Here is a 21728-nt window from a genome sequence, read left to right on the forward strand (position 1 = left end):
GCATGTCAGGTGTCAGCATATTCCCGAGGAGCAATTCCTTGCAAATATGATTTTCTAACCCAGGAAACTGTTATTATGCAACTCTTTTGTGCCAGTCGCAATGGTGTTTATTAAGAGTATGAACATCAAATATTAGTAGGACATCGACTTGGTTCTCCAGCACCATGGAGGACCTACCCAAGGTGAACCTCCAATGACTAGTGTTCTTGTTTAACCCCTTCCCCTTGGGACAGTTGGAACCCATGACCTAGAAAAGCTGATGAAATGACAGGTCCTTGATTAGGTTATGCTAGATGTCAGAGGAGATGGGGTGCTGTGCCCATGATTGCATTTTGTTTTATGAGACTTCTTTGTAACAGTCTGAGCAAGAACATATCCTGCTGGCCCTGAAGAAGCAAACAGCCATGCTCTGACCTGCTTATGGGAAATGTTATGTGTGAAGGAACCATGGGGGGCCTCTAGGACTAGAGGACAGCCTCCACATAGCTGCCAGTAACAAGCTGGGTCCCCCAGCCACAATGCTGTGAAGAAATGGATTCTTCCATCTGCCTGAGTAAAGCTGGAAGTGGATTCCTCTCTACCAAGCCTTCATTTGAGACTGCAGCCCTGGACAACACTTTGATTACAGCATGTAAGATCCTAAGCAGAGGACCCAGCTAAGTTCTCCCTGAACTCTTGTCCTAGGAAAACTGTAAGAAGGTATAAATATGTTTTTTAAAGCCACTAAATATGGGGTAATTTTTTTATGCAAAACTAACAACAGCCATTTACAGCTTACTGTGAAAAATGCCACAGTCCTTACACCATGTAAATCAGGGTAGAGAGACATTTACTTTCTCAGATCCCTTTTAGGGAGAGGACTGTTGTACTGTACCACATACAAGAAAATGTTGTTTGCTTCATCATGAGAAAGGTGTATGCCTGTGGATGTTCTAGAGCTCATTAGTATTTTGAGTTCCTCCCTCCTAGGAACATGCTCCCTTGAAGCTGGCACCTCTTTTCCTGCTCTGAAACTGGCTTCTCAAATCTGCTGCTTGCTAGATCCCACCAATAGGAAGCCCTGGCAAGAAATTGGAGAGGGAAGAATGATGGTGAAGATGAGAGATGTCAGGGACCACCTCCCGGTCCTTTTCTATCTCTGGTAGCATCTTAGGCAGCATCTGCATGTCCTTCAAAGCTCCACATCCCAAGGGAATGGCCTATTGTGGTTTCAGCTTCTAGAGCATCACTGTGCAACATGATGGCCACTACCATATATCCAGCTATATACATTTAAATTCATTAAATTTAAATAAAATTAAAAAGAATTTTCAATTGCACTAGCTACATTTCAAGGGCTAAACAGCCACATGTTTCTGTTTGGCTGCCATGTGGGATGGTGCAATTTCCAGGTCGTTTCCTTTACCTCAGGAGGTTCTATTCAACAGCACTGCACTGTAGAGTGAGCTGGCCCCTGGGCTCTGGCAACACCGCCCCCTCTCTGCCATTCTGGTCAGGGGGTGGTAGTGACTGCTTGATGCTGTTAACCTCTGGATGGTCTCACTGTTTCTCTGAGTTCCCAGCATTTCTATCACCTATATAACCAACTCTCTGCATTGAGATTCCCTTTGTTCAAAATAACTGAGTGATTTCTTTCATAATGAGACTTTGAAAGAGATACGAGAAGAGACTAGAAGAAAAAAGGATAGGATAGTCAACATCGCTGTATTAGTTGCCAATTATTATGTAATGAATTGCCCTGAAACTTAGTGGCATCAAACAACAAAAATTTATTTGATGGTTTCTGTGAGTCAGGAATCTGGTTTAATCTTTCATAAGAGCATAGTCATAATGTTAGCAGGAGCTGAAGGCTCATCTGATGGCTCAGCTGGGGGAGGATCTGCTCTCAGGCTCATCCATGTGGTTGTTGGCCAGGTGCTGGCTGAGACTCCCTGCATCTCCATGGGCTACCTGTGTGCTGCATGGCACGAAGTTTTCCCAGGCCAGGTGTGCAGAGGAGAGAGCAAGAGAGAGTATCCGTGATAGGTGATGTCATAATTTACAGCTGAAGTCTGGAACTGACTGTGTCAAACTGACCACAGAGACCAAGCTGGCACCATCCAGGAGGGGGTACCCAGGACAGGAAGGCCAAGAGGCAGACGTCACTGACATCACCTTAGAAGCTGCCTGTACAAGAGCTCCAAGGAGGTAGAGTGGGTGTTTTATGTGGGAGACTGCTCCTCCTCCTTGGGATTTACGCTGGAAAGGGCAGAGGTCACACAGCAAAGGTAAAAGACTGTCCTGGTGTAGAGACTTTTGATAGGAAAAGGCTAGGACCTCAGTGATGCCATGTCCACTTTAAATTGTGTGTGACATTCAGATGTTAGAGGTCAGTGCTTTCTGTTTTAACTCAAATCCAGGAAAGGATGAAACCTTATAAAGATAAAAGTACTTGCTCTGGAAAGCAATTTGAAAGCATCAGACTATTAAAATCAAAAATTGGGGCTAATGCAACATTCAGATGTAATGTTTTGTGCAGAAGGACAAAATATGCCTGACTGGAGTGAAATTTCAAATCTGCTGGTTCTCGTCTAACATTCTTGAATGAGCATGTAGCAGCAGAAGCTCAGTGGGCTTGGCAGTGGAGGGGTCTCTAGAACGGAATTCGTAGGAAGCACAGCTGACAGAGGGTTCACTTGGGGGCTGTATGCAAGGCTGGAGTGGAGCAGAGAGCACCTCCACCCCAACGTCAGTCTGTGGGAACAAGGTGGGGTGGCTGGTACAGGTCAGCCTGTTCTTCCTCACACAGTGAGCCTGAGGGTTTAGAGATACTGAAACCCTCCAAGGTCAGTGGTGACATCCTCTGATGGAAGAGATCTCATCTTATCTCCAGTCGCTTATGATTACTTTCAGTCAAACACAATCTGCCAGGAAAATGGCCTGTTCAAGAAAATGCCACTTCAGAGAGAAACCAGAATAAAGAAGGGGATTTCCAAGGAGCGTTCTGTTTTCCTGAAAAGAGAAAGAGACAATGAATGGGAAGAAGAAAGAAAGAGACTAAAGGTGGAATAAGCCTAGGAGGTAAAGTACATTTCTTTTCCTAGTGAAATAGTGAATAGTTTCCCCAGTGAATAGTTTCTTTTTAAAAAATTTAAATTGAAAGGCGTTTCCGTGTTTGAAAGTTCTAAGCTATAAAAATAAACCCTGGAAGTAGATTGCTTGGGGTAGGATTTAATTAAACATTCTACAGTAAATTAGCATAATTTGATGAGGATCAGCTTTAGTTCCGAGAAACTGCAACAGGCAGAATTCTTAATTTTGTAATATCTCTTAAAAGTCTACCATCTCATCTCCAAAGTGTAGTTTTAGGGGGAAAATAACTCAACAAGGTATTACCAAGTAGAAGACGATTTCTTAGAGATTGTCTTGGCAGCAGGCAATGAGGAGGGTCTTAATGCGGGTACTGAATGTTTGAAAGAGGAATGGTCCTTTGTTAAATGGAGTGTATGGAAAAAGGACTTGAGTTCCTCAGCTTGAAGCAGAGAGGCTATCTCTCAATTTTATGTTAAGACTTGGGCTGTGATTTAACCAACCTTTCAGGCAGAAGTGGCCCTTTCTTTCTCTTTCTTTCTCTCCTCCTCCCCCTCTCTCTCTCCCCCTTTCTTCCTTTTCTCTTGACCTTTCTAAATAGGCTACTATAGATCATAGATAAGAGAGAAAGGGAAGGAGGAAGGAAGGAAGGAAGAAAAAGAAAAGGAGAGACAATGAAACACACGTTGGAAAACTCTTTCTTCCTGGATGCAACTATGTCTTTGTTGCTATTTTGCTCCCAGCTGTAATTCACCGGCATGCTCCTCAGACTTATTCAGTGTCCATACCTTGTTTGATAGCTAAGGGATCCAAGAGGCACAACAGGCTACAGTTTGCTCTTGGCTGGAAAAAAAATTAGGGAAGTTTCCCAGACAACTATCCTCCAAAAAAGTCTCTCCTATGTGAGTGTGCAATAGTGAAATGAAACAGCTTTTTAAAAGTATGAATCATTTTTGAGATTAATTCTTTGTCAGTTGCTTCATTTGCTTTTATTTTCTCCCATTCTGAAGGCCATCTTTTCACCTTGCTTATAGTTTCTTTCATTGTGCCAAAGCTTCTAAGTTTAATTAGGTCCCATTTGTTTATTTTTACTTTTATTAGGATTAATTTCAAAAATATACAAGCAGCTCATGTAGCTCAATACCAGAAAAATAAACGACCCAATCAAAAAATGGGCCAACGAACTAAACAGACATTTCTCCAAAGAAGACATACCGATGGCTAACAAACACATGAAAAGATGCTCAACATCACTCATTATCAGAGAAATGCAAATCAAAACCACAATGAGGTACCATCTCATGCCAGTCAGAATGGCTGCTATCAAAAAATCTACAAACAATAAATGCTGGAGAGGGAGTGGAGAAAAGGGAACCCTCTTACACTGTTGCTGGGAATGCAAACTAGTACAGCCACTATGGAGAACAGTGTGGAGATTCCTTTAAAAAACTGGAAATAGAACTGCCATAGGACCCAGCAATCCCACTGCTGGGCATACACACTGAAGAAACCAGAATTGAAAGAGACACGTTCATCACAGCACTGTTTATAATAGCCAGGACATGGAAGCAACCTAGATGTCCATCAGCGGAAGAATGGATAAGAAAGCTGTGGTACATATACACAATGGAATGTTAGTCAGCTATTAAAAAGAATGCATTGGAATCAGTTCTAATGAGGTGGATGAAACTGGAGCCTATTATACAGAGTGAAGTAAGTCAGAAAGAAAAACACCAATACAGTATATTAACACATATATATGGAATTTAGAAAGATAATAACGATGACCTATATGCGAGACGGCAAAAGAGACACAGGTATAAAGAATAGACTTTTGGACTCTGTGGGAAAAGGCGAGGGTGGGATGATTTGAGAGAATAGCATTGAAACATGTATATTACCATATGTGAAATAGATGACCAGTCCAAGTTCGATGCATGAAACAGGGCACTCAAAGCCGGTGCACTGGGACAATCCAGAGAAATCAGATGGGGAGGGAGGTGGGAAGGAAGGGGGTTTGCGATGGGGCACACATGTACACCAGTGGCTGATTCATGTCAGTGTATGGCAGAAACCACCACAATATTGTAAAGTAATTAGCCTCCAATTAAAGTAAATAAATTAATTAAAAAAACCAAAAGTATGAATCATTCTAAACAGGACACAGTGTGACAGGATTGGTTGCTGGTCTGTGAGTTCTGACTGGGGCGTTGTAGGCAGGTCGTTGTTCTGGGTGCCTGCTTAGCCCCATGTAAGCGGCTCAGTGTGACTTAAGGTCAATAGGTGCTCAGAGGTTTTGACTCACCCACAACACATTTTAGATATACTGACCTGTCTTTCCAACTCTAAAGCTTAGAGTCTTAAAAATACCATAGTGGGAAACATAATGGTTGAGAAACTTTAATTAAAAAGAAGTGAGAATTTCATTAAAAATATTTTTTATTTATTATAAATGAATTGTAATAGGCACTGTATTCTTCATTTCCATTTTGCAGCTCTTATTTACTAATACAATTTCATGATCTCCCATCATGTGGTTTCAATGTCACGTTGACAGATTGGTCTGCCGTCAGTGGTGGGGCCCTGACCATTTAGGGTGGACACTGGTCTGAGCCTGTCTAGGTGTTGTTGTTCAGTCGCAAAGTCGAGTCCGACTCTTTGTGACCTGTCCTTCACTATCTCCTTGAGTTTGCTCAAATTCATGTTAATTGAGACGGTAATGTTATCTAACCATCTCATCCTCTGCCACCTTCTTTTCCTTTTGCTTTTAATCTTTCCTAGGAGCTGGGTCTTTTCCATTGAGTCGACTCTTTGCATCAGGTGGCCAAGGTTTTGGAGCTTCAGCTTCAGCATCAGTCCTTCCAATGAATATTCAAGGTTGATCCTTTAGGATTGACTGGTTTGATCTCCTTGCAGTCCAAGGGACTCTCAAGTGTCTTTTCGAGTACCACAATTCAAAAGCATCAATTCTTCAGCACTCAGCCTTCCTTATGGTCTAACACTCACATCCATACATGACTACTGGAAAAACCATAGCTTGGACTATGTGGACCTTTTGTTAGTATAGGTGTTAGTCCTTTAGTTACTAGGTCCTGGGAATCCTGTGATTTCTGGGGAGGAATGGAGGAGCTCAGGTTGCTGAGGACAACAGCCATTTAACAACCAGGAAGGTGTGTTTCGTGGTTTAATAATGAGTATCATGAAACTACCCTGTGTGGATGTGCTCAGTCATGGCTGACTCTTTGCGATCCCATGGACTGTGGCCCTCCAGGTTCCTCTGTCCATGGAATTTTCCAGATAAGAATACTGGAGTGGGTTGCCATTTCCTTCTCCAAAAAACTACCCTGTTCCAGGTGAATATTGGTTGTGTTTATAGAGTTGCTTTACTTTGTTGTCAATAATGAGCACAACCTCAAAATATTTTTCTCCTCTCTGACTAGGATTTCTCCTAAACATTCAATGCCATAGAGATAGTGTTGGAATTTTTAGCGCAAAAATACTGCCTCAATCTGCCTATATCCCATCTCTAGCATTCACCCTTGGCTTCCAAAATGCAGAATAATCTAGGCATTCAGATTTGTTTCTATCCATTATGGCAGACTTAGACATTAGCAACTACTATACAAATCACAGTTTCCTTCTTCCCAATAAGCACAAGCATTTAGTTTTTAAGACATAGGCTTCACTTTACCTCATGCTGTTTTGTCAAGTATCTTAAGAGGGTGGCCAAGCAAAGGTTCCAAAGATAGGAAGAGTCCAGCTGCTAAGGACTTCTCAAGAAGTTTTTAATTAAAAAAAAAAACCTAAGAGAAACTGGTTTAATTTTGACATACGTGTAAAGTGACATAAGACTGTGTACAGTCTAAAACTTTATTTTGAATTACGTATATAGAGAGAAACAATTTCTTCACTAAAGATAAGTGCCTAGAAGTTTTCATCTGGCCCCGAGTTAAGCTTGTTTTCCCTCTCTTCTCTCTTCCTGGGTTTTATTGTCAAATTTCCTACTCTGATTCTGCTTCCTGAGTTACTGTCTTCTTCCCCTGAAAACCTTGGTTTCTATTTTTTCTAATTATGCCTAACTGGAGTAGTTGGCAAATCACTTACACTGGAACTCAAATTCTTGTGGGTTTGCTAAAAAAGGTTATGCAGAAGTAAAACCACAGATATTTACATTTTGCAAACGGGGAACTCAAGGCCGGGGAAAGGTTGTGGTTTTGTAGGATGATCACTCTAACCCTCAAAAAGCCAAGGACATCCTTTCTTTAAAGGCATCCCCACATTGTTTATGCGGGAAGTGGTCCAGGGCACAGTAAGTCTCTGGCGGGACACTGCTGGCCTTTTGCTTTCTCACTGGTTGCTGTTAAGCAAAAACAGCCCTCCTGAGGCTCTGTGTTGAGGGGATATTTGTAGCTGCTCTCGGGAATGAGAAAAGAAAAGGCTCTTGTAACTCTTTTCCTGGGTTCTTACAGCCAGTTTCAGTTCTTACAGCCGGTTTGGGTTCTTACAGCCAGGAGTCATGAACCCAAAGTACAGGATACCAGCTGCTGTGGATCATTCACCTGATTTTCCTTGCTGTTCAGTTGCTCAGTCATGTCTGACTCTTTGCAACCCTGTGGACTGCAGCACGCTAGGCTTCCCTGTCCTTCGCTAATCTCCCAGAGTTTGCTCAAACTTATGTCCATTTAGTCAGTGATGCCATCCAACCATCTCACCCTTTGTCAACCCCTTCTCCTCCTGCCGTCAATCTTTCCCAGCATTAGGGTCTTTTCCAGTGAGTTGGCTCTTCATGTCAGGTGGCCAAAATATTGGAGCTTCAGTATTCCTTTTCCTTAAATTAGTCTATAATACAGAAGGAATCTGGACTTCGACTTTGTGTGACCTGAGCTCTACTGAAGAGAAGGTGATAGGGCCCCTTCCTCTCAATGGTGTCCCCAACACCCTACTAATCAGTAGCTGGCCTTCTTGTATTTTCAGGCCTCAATTCTTCATACTTCTTTAGATCCCAGGGCCAAAATAGACTATTTGCTTAAAGATAATTTTTTGTTGTTCATTAAAAATATATATATATATATATTTGTTTTTAATTGAAGAATAATTGCTTTACGGTATTGTGTTAGTTTCTACCAAACATCAGCATGAATCAGCCATAGTTCTACCCTTGTCCCCTCTCACTTGAACATCCCTCCTACCTCCCCCCAATCCCACCCTTCTAGGTTGTCAAAGATATGTTTTTGAGTTCTGAAGATAAGAAACTTTATAACGGATTGATTTTAATGTATTAATGACTAAAGATGTATCAGTATATTTTTAGAGAGTGATACAATGAACATCACAATGGAAGTTGTTAGAACTTAAAATTGATCGAGTTCATTATCATTCACATTTTGCTCCATTAAGTTTTTGTTCCAACCTTGTGTATATTATAAATATAAAATTTTAAAAAATGATGCATCACAAAATTTTGAGTGAAGAATTTTTTGCTGAATTTTATTCAGGTTCTTCAGAATGTAGTTTTGATTCAGATGATCTGAATTCAGATGATCTTAGATTAAAAAAAAGACAAAAACCCCTCAGTGATTGATTCTGATAGGGAAAGTAAAAGTGAAACTCATGGTGCTGGAGAATGCTTCTTTGCTTCTACAGAAGAGTGGGTTGAAGACAACATTTCACAAAAATTAGAAGATTTTGTGGGTGTGTCAGGTGTAACTACTGAGTGTAGTAACCCTCAGAGTATTAGGGAAATAACAATTAATTTTAAGCTGGCCAAAATAAAAATCACTGGCCACAGGCATTAGTTTGTGCAAAAATTCCCTAGTCAATAATGAGTTAAGAATTTTGTGGTTGTAAAATAGATTAGGAGTGAGAATAACTGCCTGGGATTCACCGTTTACTGGTTGTGTGACCTTGGGCGAGTATTTTTAACTCCTCCAAAACTTTTCTTCTACCAAATGGGGATATTAATAGTACCTACCTCGTGGATTTTGTGAGGCTTAAAAGAGATGATTTATTCAGTAAAACCCTTAAAACTGTGCCTGACTATAATAAACACTCAGTATATGAAAGTTTCTGTTGTGTTTGCAGTTGTTGATAATGTCACCAACGTCATCAGCATTAGAATTTTTTATTGGGGTTAACTTAGATCAGACTGCCTACAAGCAGAACCTGAGAAAGGAATTCCGGCACAAGTTTTTCTGGAGGGATTACTCTCAGGTAAAACCTGTAAGGAAGTGAGAGAATGTGAATAGGACAAGTAAGGATTTAGTCAATGATGTGGTTTCAGCTGAGGTCTAACTTCAGCCTGATGCCATGGGGAGCTCTGGAAGATAAATCACTAAAAGTTGTTCCACTCTAAGACAAGGGAACCAACCATGGTACCCATGAACCAGTCGTTGGCTTTGGGCTGCCCCCAGAGAAGAAAACATAATTCCCAGGAGTTTCAAGAGGAGGTGGCCCTGGGGAAAAGATCTGGTGAATTAGCCAGAAATTGAAGTTAATTTGGAACTAGAGCATCTCATTTAGAGAAATCTTCCCATTGAAATGTTCATATGCACCCCAGACCATAGCATCGCAAATGCTCAGGGAATATGTTCAAGGAGAACCTTTTACAGACTTGCTTGGGGTTTCCTGAATGGAGATCAAGATCAAGAGCATTCAGTTTGGTTTTTCATTAGTATTTAGAGTTTTCAGCTTCCCAAGGTTCCTGAGCAGCCTTACTGAGCTGGGATTGGTAATAACTTTTAGCAGGTAATGCTGGAGTGATCCATATCCCTGTATCCCTTCGCTACTTGCTGCTGATGCTCTGAAATCATGCACAGTGGGTTGCTGTAAGGTGTTGTATGCATCATGATTCTCAGCATTTGAAACCTGCTATTTTGAGGCCTGAAGCTGTTTTCTTTTGCTTTGTTTGTTCTCTTTAGGAATGGAAAAAAATGAATAGTGAGGAGGTCAGAACCTTCCATGATTCTTACAGTGACTGGAATATAAAATGTAGTTTTCAAGTCCCTCCCTCCCTACTGCTGTGGCATCTCCCTCCGCCTCTGCCTTACTCCATTCATGAAAGAGATTCACTTTGTACCATGCTGAGTTCAGCTTGTCCATTATATTAATTCTGTATGCTGCTTAGAATTGAAGTAGAAAAGAAAATAAAGCTTTCCATGTCTTCTGAATTTTTGACCAAGTTGAGAGAAGCCCTCTAATTAGTGCTTTAATTTTCTGTTAAGGTACTCTATTTAAAAGACCAGTTTCACTTTTGATTCTTGAGTCTAGAATTAATGAAACCTTTGAGCTAACTCCTCCTTATCCACATGTGGCTTGTCCGCTTTGCAAGCCTATCTTCTGTAAATACATGAGTCTTAGACTCCCCTACCCGTTGTGTCAAACCACTGCCTCCCACTGCCAACTGGTAACTCCAACATGCTGAGTAACATTAGTTATAAGCACAAGAAAAATCTCATGAAGAGAAATCAGGTAAGAGAAGAAAGAGATTGCCTCAGTTTCTTTCAAAGCAAATATAAAGATAATTTTAAATATCTTGTGTCTTGGAATATTCATGGCATTGCTTTTCCCTTCACTTGGTAAATGTTTTAATGATACCCTGGTATAGGAAGCACAGAGGGTCCCAAACAGGGTAAACTCAAACAGACACTAAGGCAAGACATATAATAATTAAAATGACACAAGTTAAAAGAGATTATTCTAAAGGTAGCAAGAGAAAAACAAAAAGCTATATACAAGGGAACTGCCATAAAGTTCTCGCTGATTTAGCTGCAGAAGCTTTGCAGGCTAGAATAGAGTGGCATGATATATTCAAACTGCAAAACGGGAAAAACATGCAACCTAGGATACTCTACCTAGCAAGATTATTATTTAAAATAGAAGGGGAGCTAAAGAATTCAGACGAGGAAAAACTAGGATCAAGCAATACTAAATCTACCCTAAAACAAATGTTTAAGAGTCTTTGCTAAGTGGAAGAAAGAATCTGTAGTAAAGGGAAATCACAGTAGAAAAGGTGGATATATAGTAAAGATTAAAGATTTTTAAGTAAGTATACAGATTAAAAGACAAAATTATAAAAGCAACAATAGCTATAATAAGCAGCTAAGGGATAAGCATGAATATGTAAAATATAACATCAAAAACACAAAATGTGGGAGAAGGGAGTAAAAAACAAAGATCTTTTAGAATGCATTTAAACTTAAATGACATGTCAGTTTAAAATAAGTAAATATAATAATGGATCAGCATATATGAACTCTGTGGTAACCACAAATCAAACACATACAATAGATAGACTATTGTATAAGTAAAAAAAGTAAAAAGATAAACAAAATTGATAAGCCTTTAGGCCCACCAAGAAGAAAAGAGAGAGGACTCAAATGAACTAAAAGGAAAGAACAAAACCATACTACTAAAGAAAACTGTCAAAACACAATGAGAGAAACAAAAGGAAGAAATGAATACAGAACTACAAAAATAACTGGAAAATAAGTCATAAAATGGCAAAAATACATATTGTTGATAATTAGTTTAAATGTTAATGGACTAAATCCTTCAATCAGAAGATCAGTGGCTAATGGGTAACAGAATAAGACTCTTCAATGTGCTGTCTACAAGAGACTCTTTTCAGGGCTAAAGGCACACACAGATTAAAAGTGAGGGAATATTTCATGCAAGTGGAAATGGCTAGAAAGTGGGGGTGGCAATACTTACATCAGACAAAATAGACTTTAAAAGAAATACTATAACAAAAGACTAAGAAGGACATTATATAATGACAAAAGGATCAATACAAGAAGAGGATATTACACTTGTTGACATGTTCACTCAATACAGGAGTGTGTATGTGTGTGTATAGCTTAGTACACACATACTAATACTAATAGTATTAGGTATAAAAGGAGAAGCTGACAAAAATACAGTGATAGTAGTGGACTTTAAAACCCACAGACAGATAATCCAGGCAGAAAATCAGTAAAGTAACAGAGGTCCTAAATGACACACGAGACCAGTTGGACTTAATTGAGATCTACAGGACACTACATCCAAAAAAACCTAGAATACACATTCTTTCCAAGTGTGCTTGGAATGTTCTTCAAGATCAATCACATATTAGACCACAAGACAAGCCTCAACAAATTTAAGGGGGTAGAAATTATATCAAGCTTTTCTTCCAACCACAATGGTATAAAACTAGAAATTGGCTACAAAAAGAGAAATGGGAAAAGAAGAAACACATGGAGACTAAACAGCATGCTACTAAAAGGTCAGTTGGTTGGAACTTTTCTGGTGATCCAGTAGCCAACACTCTGCACTCGCATTGAAGGAGGCCTGGATTTGATCCCTGGTTGGAAACTATTATAGATCCTACATGCCACAGCTAAGAGTTTGCATGCTACAACTAAAGACCACACATGCTGCAATGAAGGTCAAAGATCCTGCATGCAGAAACTAAAAGATGCTGCATGCCACCACAAAGAATGAAGATCCTGCCTGCCGTCACTAAGCCCAGCGCAGCCAAATAAATAAATTTCTACCTTTAAGAAATGGATTAGTGACGAAACCACAGAAGATATCAGAAAATACCTCAAGACAAGTAAAAATGAAAACACAACTTTCCAAAATCTATGGGATGCATCAAAGGCAGTTCTAAGAGGGAGGTTTATAGCGATATAGGCCTTCCTCGGAGAAGGCAATGGCACCCCACTCCAGTACTCTTGCCTGGAAAAATCCCATGGACGGAGGAGCCTGGTAGGCTGCAGCCCATGGGGTCTCTAAGGGTCGGACACGACTGAGCGACTTCACTTTCATTTTTCCTTTTCATGCACTGGAGAAGGAAACGGCAACCCACTCCAGTATTCTTGCCTGGAGAATCCCAGGGGCGGCAGAGCCTGGTGGGCTGCCGTCTGTGGGGTCGCACAGAGTCGGACACGACTGAAGCGACTTAGCAGCAGGCCTTCCTCAAGAAACAAGAGAAATAGCAAATAAACAATCTAAACATATGACCTAAAAGTATTGGAAAAGGAAGAAGAAAAAAATCCCAAAATAGAAGAAGAAGGAAATAATAAAGATAAGAGAGAAATAAAAATAAAAGATGTCAGCAACAGCAAAAAATAGAAAAGATCAATAAAACTAAGAGCTGGTTTTTAAAAAAGAAAAATAAAATTGATAAGCCTTTAGGTAGGTTCACCAAGAAGAAAAGAGGATTCAAATGAACAAAATAAGAAATGAAAGAGGGGGAAATAATAACTGATAACACAGTGACACATAAAATTGTTCACCAAGAAGAAAAGAGGATTCAAATGAACAAAATAAGAAATGAAAGAGGGGGAAATAATAACTGATAACACAGTGACACATAAAATTGTAAGAGAATACTATGAGCAACAAACTGTACAACCTAGAAGAAATGAAAAAATTAGAAATATACAGCCTGCCAATACTGAGTCAGGAAGAAACACAATTTGAGCGGACTGATCACTAGAAGTGAAATTGAATTTGTAATAAAAAAGTAGCTCCCAGAAAAGAAAAGTCCAAGATTAGATAACTTCAAGGGGGAATTCTATGAACAAATAAAGAAGAACCAATTCCTATTATACCTATTCCCCAAATCATTCTGTGAGGCCATTACCCTGATAGCAAAAGCATACAAAGACAATATAGAACAAAATTACAGGCCAATATCTTTGCTGAATATAGATGTAAAAATATTCACAAATCAATTTCAACTATATATAAAAAGGACCATACACCATGATCAAGTTGGATTTAATGAGGATTATGAGGGTGTTTTAACATTTGTAAATCAACAAATGTGGTACACTGCATTAACAAAAGGAAGGGTAAAAATCACATCATCATCTCAATAGATGCAGAAAAAAAAATATCATTTGACAGAATTTAACATCCATTCATGATAAACACTTTCATCAAAGTGGGTACCCAGGGAACATATATCAACATAATAAAGGACGTGTGTGGCAAACCCACAGCCAACATCATACTTAATGATAAAAAGCTGAAAGCTTTCTTGCTAAATTCAGGAAGAAGAAAAATACATCCTGTCTCGTCACTTCTATTTAGCATAGAACTGGAAGGCCTAGTGATAGCATTTAGATAAGAAAAATAAATAAATGTATTCAGATTGGAAGGGAAGAGGTAAAACTGTCCTATTTGCAAATGAATGACTTTACATAGAAGACCCTAAGGTTTCTGCCCCCAAACTATTAAAACTAATAAGTGAATTCAGCAAGGTTAAAAGATACAAGATTAATATACAGAAATCTGTTGCATTTATGTACATTTATAATGAAATATCAGAAAAAAATGAAAAGTCCCATTTAAAATTGAATCAAGAAGAATAAAATACCTAGGAATAAAGCTGTCCAAGGAAACAAAAGACTGGTGTTCTGAAAACTATAAAACACTGATGAAGGAAATTAAAGATGATACAAAGAAATGGAAAGATATTTAATGCTCTTGGATTGGAAGACTTAATATTGTTAAAATGGCCATCTTCCCCAAAGCAATCTACAGATTAAATGCAGTCCCTATCAAAGTACCCATGACATTTTTTCACAGAACTAGAACAAATACTAAAATTCAACTAGAACCACAAAAGACCTCAAACTGACAAGGCAATCTTGAGAAAAAAGAAGAAAGCTGGAAGTATTGCCCTCCCAGATTTCTGACTGTACTATAAAGCTACAATAATCAAAACTATAAGATGATGGCACAAAAAACACACAGATGAATGAAACAGACCTGAGAACTCAGAAATAAACCAATGCACCTGTGGTCAATTAATCTATGCCAGAGGAGGCAAGAATATACCATGGATAAAAAATATACATAAGTGGTCCTGGGAAAACTGGACAAGTCTAAGTAAAACAATGACATCAGAACATTCCCTTGTATCATATACAAAAATAAAGTCAAAACAGTTTAAAGACCTAAATGTAAGAATGAAAACTGTAAAATTCTTAGAAAAGTACATAGGCATGTGTACACAGGTACGTGTTTGACATAAATTGTAGCAGTATATTTTGAATCGGTCTCCTAAGGGAAAAGAAATGTGAGCAAAAATAAAGAAATGAAATGTAATTAAACTTAAAGGTTTTGCACAGCAAAGGAAACAATTGACAAAATGAAAATACAATTTACAGAATGGCCAAAAATATTTACAAAGATATAACTTACATGAGTTACATGAGAACAAGGAGTTCATATCCAGACTATATAAACAACTCACATATTTCAGTATCAAAACAACAACCTAGTCTATCAATGGACAGAAAACCTGCATTGGCATTTTTCCAAGGAGGCATGCAGATGGCTAACGTGAACATGAAAATATGCTCAACATAGCTAATCATTAGAGAAATGCAAATCAAAACTACAATGAGATGCTACCTCAGAATGGCCATCATCAAAAAGTCTATAAATAACAACTGTTGGAAAGGTCATATATAAATGTGGGAGTTGGACAATAAAGGAGGCAGAGTGCCGAAAAATTGATGCTTTTGAACTGTGGTGTTGGAGAAGACTCTTGAGAGTCCCTTGGAAAGCAAGGAGATCAAACCAGTCAATCTTAAAGGAAACCAACCCTGAATACTCTCTGGAAGGACTGATGTGAAGCTGAAGCTCCAATACTTTGGCCACCTGATGTGAATGGCTGACTTATTGGAAAACACCCTGATGCTGGAAAAGATTGAAGGCAGAAGGAGAAGAGGGGAACAGGGGATGAGATGGTTGGATGGCATCACCAATTCAATGGACATGAACTTGGGAAAACTCCAGGAGATAGTGAGTGACAGAGAAGCCTGCTGTGCTACAGTCCATGGGGTTGCAAAGAGTGGGACATGCCTTGATGACTGAACAACAACAGCATGTGGAGAAAAGGGAACCTCATACACTCTTGGTGGGAATGTCAATTGGTGCAGCCACTATAGAAAATAGTGTGACTTTCCTCAAAAAAACTAAACACAGAGCCATTATGAAAGTGAGTGAAAGTCATTTAGTCATGTCTGACTCTTTGTGACCCCATGGACTATACAGTCCATGGAATTCTCCAGGCCAGAATACTGAAGCCTTTTCCTTCTCCAGGGGATCTTCCCAACCCAGGGATCGAACCCAGGTCTCCTGCACTGCAGGTGGATTCTTTACCAGCTAAGCCACAAGGGAAACCCAGAACCATTGCATGATACAGTAATTTAACTCCTGGGTATAAAGCCAGGAAAAAAATGAAAATGCTAATTTGAAAAGATACTTCAGATATGCACCATAGTATTCAAAACAGCACTACTTACAATTATCTACCAAGACATGGAAACAAGTGTCTATCAACAGGTGACTGGATTAATAAGAGGTAGTATATATATATACGGAGAGGACAATGGCACCCCACTCCAGTACTCTTGCCTGGAAAATCCCATGGACGGAGGAGCCTGGTAGGCTACAGTCCATGGGGCCGCTAAGAGTCGGACGACTGAGCGACTTCACTTTCACTTTTCCCTTTCATGCACTGAAGAAGGAAACGGCAACCCACTCCAGTGTTCTTACCTGCAGAATCCCAGGGACGTCGGAGCCTGGTGGGCTGCCGTCTATGGGGTCGCACAGAGTCGGACACGGCTGAAGTGACTTAGCAGCAGCAGCAGCAGCAGCATATATATATACAATGGAATATTACTCAGCTTAAAAAAAGAATGAGATTCTGCCATTTATAGCAACATATATGGGCCTAGAGAATATTATGCTTAGTGAAACAAATCATAGAGAAAGACAATATTATTTATATGTGGAATCTAAAAAATAGTACAAATGAATGTATATGCACAACAGAAACAGACTCAGGGAGGGAGAACAGCTTTGTAGTTACCAAAGGGGAGAGGGAATGGTGGAGGGACAGATTTAGGGTGTGGGACTAACAGATGCAAAGTGCTATACGTAAAAGAGATAAGCAACAAAGATATACTGTGTCACACAGAAAATTATACCCAGTGTTTTAAAAATACTGAATCACTATACTGTATACTTGAAACTAATATAATACTGTAAATTCACTATACTTCAATTAAAAAAAGAGTACATGCTGTCAACATGACTCTTTGCCAGTGATGTTAAACTCTTGATCATTTGGTTGAAATAGTTTTCATGCTGTAAAGTTACTCCTCCCCTCCCTTTCCATACTGTACTCTTTAGCAGGAAGTTGCTGTGTGCTGCCCACACTGGGGATGGGGGGACAGGTTATGCTTTACTTACGAGTGGGAGGACATACACAGATTATTTGGAGTTCTGTATAGGAGATGTTCCTGTTCTTCCTTATTTATTTATGTATTTAATAACTTATTTAATATCAGCATGGGTTCATTGATAGTTACTTTATATATTAGGCTGTAGCCCAGTAGTATGTTATTTATTTTGTTGCTCTAACTGTTCCAGCTTTGGTCATTGAACACTTTCATTTGAGTCTTGTGTCCCTTTGGCATACTCATCACTCTGTTTTTTGAGCATTTCCTTACTTTCTGGCACTGTGGCATACAGGCTCACTTTGTGTATTCACTGCCTTCATCCTAGAATCAGCTATTTCTCCTTGTATTGGAGAATTCTGTTGTAAGCCAAGATCTGGGTGCTAGATGTTTCATTGCTACTGGGATGTCATTGCTTAAAGCAAACAGAATTTAGAAATATATACACACACACATATATATGTTTACTAACCTGTGTATATATATACATGTTAGCGATCATTTCTATGTTTTACCCATCTGTGTCTCTATTAAGTTAAATGTGAGTTAATACTGATGTTTCCGACTCTAACCTGTATCACATAATTCATTCTAACCTCCTTGCTTGTTTATCTGTAACCTCCCAGTGTAATAATGGGAAACCTAGCTCCTACTGCCCACTATCCATTTACCTATATGTTTAGTTCCAGTATACACATAAAGTGGTTTCAGAATTGGTAGCCTCTACTCTTATGAGATGGGGAAGGAAATGGCAACCCACTCCAGTACTCTTGCCTGGAAAATCCCGTGGATCAGGAACCTAGTAGGCTACAGTCTGTGGGGCCGCAAAGAGTTGGAAATGACTGAGCGACTTCACTTTCAGTTTCACTCTTAGGAGAAGGGCTTCGTTGGTGGCTCAGTGGTAAAGAATCTGCCTACCAATTCAAGAGACATGGGTTTGATCCCTGGATCAGGAAGATGCCTTGGAGAAGGAAATGGCAACCCACTCCAGTATTCTTGCCTGGGAAATCCCACAGACAGAGGAGCCTAGTGGGCTACAATCCATGAGGTCACAAAGAGTCAGACACAACTTAGTGACTAAACAACAACTCCCATAAGAAACACCTTTATCAACTACAATGCTATCGTATGTTCAGTTCCTTTTATCTGTAACTTCATAGTCTCCTCTCATTTCCAAAGTTACTTAGGTCAGCACCTATTTCTCCTACCACTGAAGCACTGTTTCATTCGTTATATAGAGAGATTATTTTTTCCTGGTCTGAATTTAGTCTTGAAAACTCTGATTTTTCTTGTTACCTTCCTGTAATGATCTCAGATAACTCTGAGAGTTACCTGATAGTGCCGTAAAATTGGATACAGAAATGGTGCAAGGGAATAGGAGAGAGATAAACTGAGAATCAATCATTAGAGAAAGAGCAGTTGATTAATAGTTAAAAAAGAAAAAAAAAATGTTTCAAGTCCCAACCTTGTTTGCCTCTCCCCTAAGTAGCTGTGTCACTAGAAACTCACCGAAGTCTATTGTCCTTGGGTTTCTTGTATAACTGGGTCCAGTTTCTCTGGATTGTCAAGAGAATTGAATTGGAAAAAGAGCATGAGAGTGTAAATGCTTATATAATAAACTTTCAGGTAGAATTATTAGATAAAAAAGGTAAATTCAAAACTCTGGCAAGGAGGGCTCAGGTCAAGGATGTGAAGTTTTGACTTTCATGGGACTGGCTTATTTATAGAGGTTTTGCAAAGTTTGAATGGAAGGAAGCTTCCATGCAACTGATTCTAGTAACCCTATTTCCACAGCTGTGATTCTGTGTGTGTGTATAAGTTTGTTAATATTTCTTCTTCCAGGAGAACCTAAGGTATCTCTTGAGTACCTTGGTCTTTTTAGATTACTTGTCAATCTCTCTAACAAACATTTGGGAAGGCTTCCTGAGTTAACATTTTAAGAATTCACATGTTGTACAAGGTTATTTGGACTGTTTTGCTTACTTTGCTTCTACTCTTACACACCTGTAACTAAGTTACTTTTCCCCAATTGATGACAACCTAGATCTATTTACCATATCCTTAGGGTGTTAATTCTCTTGTTCAGGTGTAACTAAAAACCTTAATGGGACTTAAAATCAGAGGGGCTGCTGCTAAGTCGCGTCAGTCGTGTCTGACTCTATGTGACCCCATAGACGGCAGGCAGCCCACCAGGCTCCCCCATTCCTGGGATTCTCCAGGCAAGAATACTGGAGTGGGTTGCCATTTCCTTCTCCAGTGCATGAAAGGGAAAAGTGAAAGTGAAGTCGCTCAGTTGCATCCGACTCTTAGCGACCCCATGGACTGCAGCCTACCCGACTCCTCTGTCCATGGGATTTTCCAGGCAAGAGGACTGGACTGGGTCGCCAGTGCCTTCCCCGTCCAAGGGACTAGGTATATGCTTTGGGTGGGCCGCTATTGCTTGGAAGGATATATGAACTTGAAGAACTCGTTTGCTATGTGGCAATAGCAAGTCCAGCAACCTGCCAGCACAGCCAGTGGAGAGGAGAGAGGTAGGCAGAGCCTCTCTCTAGGGCCCATGTCTGTCCTGTCCATGTCCAGGGTGCCATTTCTATATATGTCAATGCAAATAAAACCCCTAGAACAGGGCCATGTGTCTTCTTGAGAGATGGAGCCTGTTTCATTGTTAATAGAGGTGAGAAAACACATTTAAAAAAACACAGATACACTCACCAAAAACTCTTTGATTACTGTGCTTCCTGAGGTTTGATGATTGATGATTTTGTAGTATATTTCACTCCACTTCATCTATACTTTTTCTCTTCTTTAAAATATATGATAACAGTGGTATGTGAACATTTTTGAAAAGGTGCTACTTTTTGAGAACATGCTACTGCTCACACCCAGGGCAGGTGAGGGCTTTTTATCTAAGCTGGAGTCTCCTCTTTGCAAAATGAACCAGATAAGATGAAACAAGAGCTTTTTGTGAAGAGAAGCTGCTTCTGCATTAGTGGCTTATGCTCAGCTGACCTGGCTTTCCATTCATTGGTATCCTCAAGTTTCACAAATAAAATAGCAAGACCACAGATTCTTCTTACCGACATCTCTCTTGGTTGATTTCATGTGTTTGCCTTCTCTCTATGCAGTGTTTCATTGTAAATACCTGTTGTACTTCGATAACTACATTAAAATGAAGGAGATGTTTGTAGCAATTTATTTATACAGCTGTTTACTTTCTTTCATCTCAGCGGAATCCATAAATAAAAATGTCTTTTCCTTCAAGCAGTTGACTTGAAAAACACTCATATTTAAGAAAACCTGCAAAAGAATATGCTATCTTTATGATTTATTAAAAGTAGATAAATGAGAAGTTAAAAAATATCTTTCCACCTACTATCATGAACTAAAGAGGGAAAATATGTCAACTGGTATATAGATGTCAAGAAATGGTAGAGAATTATAGTTTTTATGACTTGAGATCTTTTTCAGACAAATGGGTGGAGACAAATATTCCTTGTACTTTGTGATTTATTTTACTAGTAAAGCCCTATCTATATAGCACAGCTTAAAGTGAAGATTTGAATTAGATTGTCTGCTGTAGACAAGCTGCGTAATTTAAACTGTGAGGTGAAACTTTGAGTTGAAATCTCTAGCTTGTGTTAAGATAGAAGGCGTCTTAACTGAGAACTTTCTATTAACAATAAAGACTTTGCTTCAGATGTTTTGCATCCCAGGTTTCCTGGAATAGACCTCAAACAATCAATAGATCTCAATTTCAAATATTCCCTCCCATTCTCTCTGTGTGTATTCTTCTTCATTAGAACATATATCCCTGTTTGTTCAGAGAATATAGTTACCATATATGTTGTATAATCTAAATAATATTTCTACATCTTAGTTCTCTCTTGGAGTCCACCATTAGGGTTTATCATTTCATTTGTTTTGATGGAACATAGCTTGGAATGATGTAGAATTTCCTAAACTGAGCTTTCCAAGACACTGTTTCCCAAAATGTTAGTGAGTTATACAGAATGAATTATGTGACTATTTAAGAAACATGGGGTTGAATAAAATTAAATCCTTTTTTCTTGCATATTTCCAGAACTGTTGATATGACATTGTGAATCTCCAAGAGGAAAATATAATTTCAGTGTTTCCCAAATATTTATGTGGAACTTCCTTTTTTAATGTCATAAATTATGCTTCTCCATCCTCTGATAGCTCAGTTGGATCCTTCTGCAAAGAATCCGTCTGCAAAGCAGGAGACCCTGGTTCAATTCCTGCGTCTGGAAGATCTGCTGGAGAAGTGAAAGGCTACCCATTCCAGTATTCTTGGGCTTCCCTTGTGGCTCAGCTGGTAAAGAATCCACCTGCAATGTGGGAGACTTGGATTCGATCCCTGGATTGGGAAGATCCCCTGGAGAAGGGAAAGGCTAC

At 39.3% G+C, this 21728-nt stretch overlaps 1 protein-coding gene and 1 long non-coding RNA gene across 3 annotated transcripts in view; one reads left to right on the forward strand and one right to left on the reverse strand.

The window, feature by feature from the left end:
• LOC145531810 (ankyrin repeat domain-containing protein 26-like) overlaps positions 1-21728 on the forward strand; it is a 278301-nt gene that overhangs the window by 114214 nt on the left and 142359 nt on the right. The gene's annotated exons all lie outside the window — the stretch shown is intronic.
• Positions 1750-18314, reverse strand: LOC145533270 (uncharacterized). Its single transcript, XR_014073966.1, has 3 exons — positions 18231-18314; positions 16627-16704; positions 1750-2991 (listed from the first exon to the last, which is right to left on the reverse strand). It is a non-coding gene; the product is annotated as an uncharacterized LOC145533270 (long non-coding RNA).

Source organism: Giraffa tippelskirchi, chromosome 13, assembly GCF_054371585.1.
Source record: "Giraffa tippelskirchi isolate mGirTip1 chromosome 13, T2T-mGirTip1v1.2.pri, whole genome shotgun sequence".
Classification (NCBI taxonomy): Eukaryota; Metazoa; Chordata; class Mammalia; order Artiodactyla; family Giraffidae; genus Giraffa; species Giraffa tippelskirchi.